We start from the raw sequence: 7,162 nt of genomic DNA, 5'->3' as shown, positions 1-7,162 counted from the left end.
GAGTCCATCCGAATTTGGTTGTACCCGGAATAGGCATCGAGAAAACTAAGTATCTCGTGTCCGGCCTTACGTCGGTCATTCGATCGATGTTAGGCAAAGGGAAAGAATCATTTAGACACGCCTTGTTTAGATCCTTATATTCTACACAATTCTACGTTTATTTCCTTTTTAGGCATGACTACTACATTTGTTAAACAATTTGGGTATTTAACTTTTCAGATATAATCTATTTCAGAAGTTTAGATACCTCACCATTGATGAATGTGTGTTTGATATCGGATTGTGCCTTCTCTTCTGCTCAACCAGATGGAACTTCGGATCCAACCTCAAATTATGAGTGGTTACCTCCGATGGAATCCCTGTCATGTCTAGATGGTACAAGGCAAAACAATCGGCGTTAGTTTTAAAAAAATCAATTAGTTTTTTCCTAAGCTCGGGGGTTAACCTCGTGCCCAGGTATACCTTTCAATATGGTAAGTGTTCGATCAATATAACTTCCTTCAACTCCTCGATCGTTGATTTGGTGGCATCAGTGTCACCAAGAGCTATGAAAGTTCTTGAGACGATGCAATTATCCTCGTCATCTGCTATGTTCTCTTTCTATTTTTCGGGCTTGGTTGAGGCCAATATCATTAATTACTATTTACTTTCTTCTTTTTTGGTGAGTACCACGCTTTTCGATGTTAAAATCGCGAGCACCGAGATTATTTCATTGACATCAAACATTTCCTTTGTGGGTGAGTGTTCTCCATAGACCATTTTGACTCTTCCCGGAGTGGGAAATTTCAGCCTGGTGTAAGGTCGAAGGCACCGCGGGTGAGTGTTCTCCGCCAATACAATTTGATCATGTAACCCCAGTTGCTCTACGACCCTCGATCTGATGATATTGGTTGAGCTACCCGGCTCAGTCAACACACGTGTAACCCAAGATTTATTGATAATCATATATATTACTAGTGCATTGTTGTGAGGTTGTACGATGCCCTCGATGTCTTCGTCACTGAATGAGATGGCTCCTTCCGGGAAGTAATCTCGGGTGCATTTTTCTCCTGTGAAAGAAACTTTGGTGCATTTTATCATTGGCCCTTGGGGGACATCAGTTCCCACAATGATCATGTTGATTACGTGCTAAGGCTCCTCTTGTTCGGCCTATTTTTTGGCGTCCCTATTTCTGAAATGGTTTTTGGCTCGCTCGCTTAGCAATTCTTGAATGTACCCATTGTTGAATAATCGAGCAACTTCTTCCCTTAACTGTCGGCAATCTTCGGTCCTATGACCGTGAGTACCGTGGTACTTACACATCAAAATAGGATCTCTCTGGAAAGGGTCGGACTACAACAGTCGAGGCTACTTAGTCTCTTTGATATGCCCTATGGCTGACACTATGCTTACAGCTTCCACGTTGAAATTATACTCTAATAATCTTGGTGCCTCCTAACTCCCGAGTGACCTGGCAAACCTGCTCTTGCTCATCAGGCCCCAGCCACTAGGTCCTCGATCATTTCTCTTTCCGTTCCTTACTAGGTGGTGCCCGAGTCTGTTTCCCTTCCGATCTGTGTTGTAGGGCTGATATCGATCTTGGACCGGCCTCAACTCTTGATAAATGGTTCTTTTAGACCTGTAATTGGTTTTGAATGGGGTAAACAGATCTTGTATTGGTCCCGAGTTGGTCGTCTTTGACCTTAATCTTCGATTGATATCTGTTGTGGGTGTCTGCCCAGGTGACCGCTGGGTATTCCACCAAGTTTTACTTTAGTTGTTGAGAGGCCATAAATCTTCGGGGGTTGAACCCTTGAGTAAATTCCTGAACGGCCCAATCATTCGCAACTGGCGGCAGATCCATCCATTCCATCCAGAACCTCGACACTAACTCCATGAGCATCTCGTTGTCCCTTCGTTTGACCTTGAAAAGGTCACACTTCTTGGTCTCAACTTTGATGGCTTTGGCATGGGCCTTGATGAAAGAATCTGCAAGTATAGAAAACAAGTCGATAGAATTCGGAGGCAATTTGTGATACCATATCATTGCTCTCTTGGACAAGGTTTCCCCGAATATTTTCAGCAACACCGACTCGATTTTGTTGTCTTCCAAGTCATTCCCTTTGATCGCGCATGTATAGGATGTTACATGCTCATTTGGATCCATGGTCCCATTATACTTGGGAATATCGGGCATTCAAAACCTCTTTGGGATTGGCTGTGGTGCCGCGCTCGGGGGGAAAAGGCTTTTGAACAAACTTTTTGGAGTCCGGTCTCTTCAATATCTTAGACGCTCCTAGGATCTGATCGACCCTAGAGTTATACGTTTCCACCTTCTTGATGTTGGCCTCAATCATTTTCTCACCTAACTCCACCCATTTTGTCAATCACCTCGGAAGTTTCCTCGGGCCTGAATTCACCCGGTTTCGCGGCAACTTGTTCATCCCTCCAAGTACTTTCCCGGGACTGCTCAGGTTCAACCCTGTTAGGGGTGTGGCTTTGGTTCTGCAACTGCGCTATCGCTAATTGTTGAGCCTGCAACATTTCGAAAATCAAGCGCAGGCTCACCCCATCACCTTCACCTTCGGGCGCCTCTCGTAGTTAGCCGGAGTCCCCTACGAATGTTGTTTTGGGGATTAGTCGGTAGTTGATGTTGATGGCCACCTGCGAGTTAACATCGACCAGGTCGGTGGCTAGGACACCATCGGCATCGATAGGAGGTACATCATTTCTAGGCATCATCTTATTATTTTCACCATGGTGGCCTGAGTCAGTCCCTATCGATAGGAGGTACATCATTCCCTATTTTTTCCTTATATCAAATAGGGAAAACTATCCAAAGTGTCAGTCCATAAATAATTTCAACCAAAACTAGTCCAAAATAAAATATCTACGAGAAATAGCCCAAATGTCATTTTGTAACACAAGTCTATTTTGCTAAAACACAAACCAAACTTTTTGAGGCACTAAACTTGAGCAATATTGTAATATTTTAATTCCTTTAAGTTGAAGTTCAGAGAATCGAGCACTTTAATGAAATCACTATTAAATGTTAGTTTGTTTGATTGGGTCAAATGATTAAACTGAAAACTTCATGGACAACTATTGAAGCTCTCTAAAGCTTGAATTCAAAAATTTGGCTTTTAAAATTAGACTTATTTCAGGTGGGGTGCTATTGGAATAGATTTGGTACATCTTAAGTAGTGTAAATCTCAATTTCAGGACTATTTTGGTGGAGATTTTAGGTGGTTTGAATTGAACTTTAAGCCAAATACGAAGTACACAAGATGAACATGAAAGAAAATGATATGTATATCTCACTGTGTATCTCCCATGTATCTTTTGTGTCACTTGTGTATCAAATATATATCTCTTATATATCCATGTATATATGTGCATGAGATATATGTTTGATTCATATGCAGAGAAATTTCGTAGAGAAATTTTAAACTCGATTTCAACTACGAATTTTGACTTAAAACTAGTCCAAATCACCTATAATCTTTCTCAAATTTTGTATATTGACTCATCTATATGTTTTTAATGAATTTCAATTATGCCCATTAAAAAAAGTCCTTTTTTGCTTAGGCTTTTGGAAAGTCGTATTTTTTGTTCTTTGTGTTTCCTCACCTTGTTGCTACCTCATCTATACAATTTCCTTTCCGTCTTGCATCTAATGATGTTGGTCACGCTTAAAAATATGGAAAAAGATCTTTACGTGTGATTCTCGGCAGCAAAAAATCCTTATTTGTATGGGATTTTCAATTTTGTATGTGTTTTACTAGTTTTGCTAAGTCTGTGATTAATGATTAAAAGTTGATAAATTTGGGCTTATTTTGGATATTTCCGTAAGATTCTCTACTAAATAAGGAACTGTACTACAGTGTCATATTGAATAGTAATATTAATAAGCAAACTATTGTTGTAAAGTCCTGCATGTCACTTTGTTAATTAACATGATTAGAGAGCCATATGCACGCCTTCATCTTCGTTCAATCCTCTAACTAACTTCAAAAATCTCCTCCTAATTGATCCGAACATCTCTCACTGACTTTTCGTCCTCCTAATTTTGCTGCTTCACCTGAAAATTAATCACAATGATCACCAGAAACTGAAAACAACCTCAATTACTCATGTTAATTAATTAAAACTCCATAATAATTAATAATGACTTCTGCTTCCTCTCAACGTAGCCATCGCAAATCCATCACTTGGTTCTTCTTTTTTTTATTAATCATTTATCTTCTTTACTCTTCAAAGCTCATTCTTAATAAAGATGATTCTTCAGATTGTGTTAATACTTCCTCTTCCTCTAACATTTCAACCACTGAAGCTTTTTCCACGAACTCATCTTCACTCACTTTTCAAGAACGACAAGAAAGAACCAAAGAATATGTTCGAGCAAAGGAGCCAGAAACTGAGCTCAAACATATTGTATTTGGAATAGCTGCATCATCAAATTTATGGGATAAAAGGAAAGAGTATATAAAATTATGGTGGAGACCAGGTGAAACAAGAGGTGTTGTTTGGTTAGATAAAAATGTGAAAACTAACAGAAATGAAGCTCTTCCTGATATTAAGATTTCAGGTAGCATTTTTTTTTCTTTTGGAAATTGACATTACTTTTTTTTTTTACACCATTTTAAACGTGTTACAACAGTAAAGTTGTCTCTGTGTGATCTATACGTGTTCAAGCCGTAGAAGCTGCCACTAATACTTGCATTAGATAGGTTGTCTACATCACATGATCTTGCATGAACACAGAATGTCTTGTGCACTGGGCTGCCCATTTGAAATGTGTTACAAGAAATAAGGAAATACTAAGTGTAGAGGTAGAGGCGGATCTAGGGTTTGAATTTGATGAGTTTAATTGTTGTTGTTGAATAGAAGTATTGATCGTCAAGGTATGATTTTTTTTCTTTGTTTTCCGATTTCAGGTGACACATGAAAATTTCTATACACGAATCGACAAGGGAAAAGATCAGCATTGAGGATTTCCAGGGTAGTTTCAGAGACACTAAGGTTGGGTTTGAAAGATGTGAGATGGTTTGTAATGGGAGATGATGACACAGTTTTTATTGTAGAAAATGTGGTTAGAGTTTTATCAAAGTATGATCATAACCAATATTATTACATTGGTAGCTCTTCAGAAAGTCATGTCCAGAATATATTTTTCTCATATGCTATGGCTTATGGGGGTGGTGGATTTGCTATTAGTTATCCATTGGCAAAAGAGTTAGAAAAAATGCAAGATCGTTGTATTCAGAAATATCCTGGATTATATGGTAGTGATGATAGAATTCAAGCTTGTATGGCTGAACTTGGAGTACCCCTTACCAAAGAACGTGGATTTCATCAGGTAAACTTCAAACCAAACCTCTTTGCTTATGCTTTTACCATTGATCTTGATATATACCCCTAAGAGTACGGCCGTTCCTCGGACCCTACATGAATACGGGATGCTTTGTGCATCAGATTGCCCTTTTTTTACTCTTGTTTTAGTGGATATGTAAAAGTTCGGTTACTTTAAAATGACATAAGAGTTTTGTGACTTCACTGTTATAGTGGGTAAAATTCAGCGCCCATGCATGATTTTAACACTTGACCCCTCGATCGTAAACTCCCAATTAAAAGTTCTTATACCTTTTGATTGTATATTGAATTTTAACTTTTTATGTACACTAAACATTGGCTGAAATTGATATCTTTTTGTTTGTGCTAGTATAGTATGATGTGTATGGGAACTTACTAGGCCTATTGGGAGCACATCCAGTATCACCATTAGTATCACTTCACCATCTTGATGTGGTTGATCCAATATTCCCAGGAATGAGCAGAGTTTCCGGCCTCCAACGCCTATTTGAATCTGCAAAACTCGACTCAGCTAGCCTAATGCAACAGTCAATCTGCTACGACAAAGAAAGATATTGGTCAATCTCAGTATCATGGGGCTATGTGGTTCAGATCATTAGGGGTAATATTTCCCCTAGAGAACTTGAAATGCCCACAAGAACATTTCTCAATTGGTACAGAAGAGCTGATTATACTGCTTATGCATTCAACACTAGGCCTGTTGCAAAGCATCCTTGCCAGAAGCCTTTTGTGTATTACATGAACACAGCTAAATATGATCGAACGAGGAAGCAAATAGTTGGGATTTATTATCGACATAGAGAGCCTTCACCTTATTGCAGATGGAAAGTTGAGTCACCTGAGAATATCAACAACATTGTTCTGTTGAAAAGACCAGATAGCAACCGATGGCAGAAGGTACATTTTAGGCACTTCTACGTTAACCTTTTCTTTCTTAACGCTCTTTGCGCTGGTGTCTGGACCAGTTTGTCTGCACCTCGACTGTTCCACATTCTTTATAATACTCGTTATAGTGCCTTTGTCTGAGTGGATTTTCATTTTTCTGCTGCAGTCTCCAAGGAGGGAGTGTTGTGGTGTTCTACCATCAAACAACTCGAAAACAAATTTGTACATGTGGGTAGGCAGTTGCAGAGATGGTGAAATCAGTGAATTGTAGCTGTTGGAGAAAGAGGCTTTAGTTCTGTTGGCCAACTCCAATTTTCTAGTTTATCTTTAGTCTTATTTTTAGGCCATAAGCTCTGGACTGGAAAGGAAGAGACTATTCTGCATCAACAGAGAAGATTCAGAAATTTGCAGCTCAATGATACCAGAAAGTATGGACATAGAAGCTACAGAAACATTGGAAGTAAAATGAATTTGCAGTACCTGAATTTTTCAATTTTTTTCCTGTGTAAACGTGACACGAATTTGACCCTTGTAGCTTTTTTTACAAGTCAAATTTGTTACCAACCGCATGAGAAGTTATAAATAGGACTTTCAATCTCCGGGAATACTAATCTAAGTATGTTCAGCAAAATGGTGTTGAAATTCTTGAAACCTAAATCATTCAGACTAGAACATAAATTTCTTCGTCGTTTTTGTTGCCTTTTTTTTAAAGAGTTTGAGTCATATATATATTGTTGGTATACAAAAACTTACACTATCAGGTCACCCAAAGGATATCTATAGATAAGTCTCCTTAAAATATCTATTGTAATCTTAAAAATAAGATAGGCTAACTGATACAACAGGTAAAGGTGAAATGATGATGTAAAAATTTCTTACATTGATAGTGTATATAACTTAAACCCTTCTTTTAATTAGGTATCCG

At 38.6% G+C, this 7,162-nt stretch overlaps 1 pseudogene; it reads left to right on the top strand.

Moving 5' to 3' along the window:
* The first annotated feature begins 3,917 nt into the window (after positions 1–3,917).
* On the top strand, positions 3,918–6,935 carry LOC107822780 (uncharacterized; annotated as a pseudogene).
* Positions 6,936–7,162: the final 227 nt, after the last annotated feature.

This window comes from Nicotiana tabacum, chromosome 18 (genome assembly GCF_000715075.1).
Source record: "Nicotiana tabacum cultivar K326 chromosome 18, ASM71507v2, whole genome shotgun sequence".
Classification (NCBI taxonomy): Eukaryota; Viridiplantae; Streptophyta; class Magnoliopsida; order Solanales; family Solanaceae; genus Nicotiana; species Nicotiana tabacum.
This window is presented reverse-complemented; position numbering and strand designations above follow the sequence as displayed.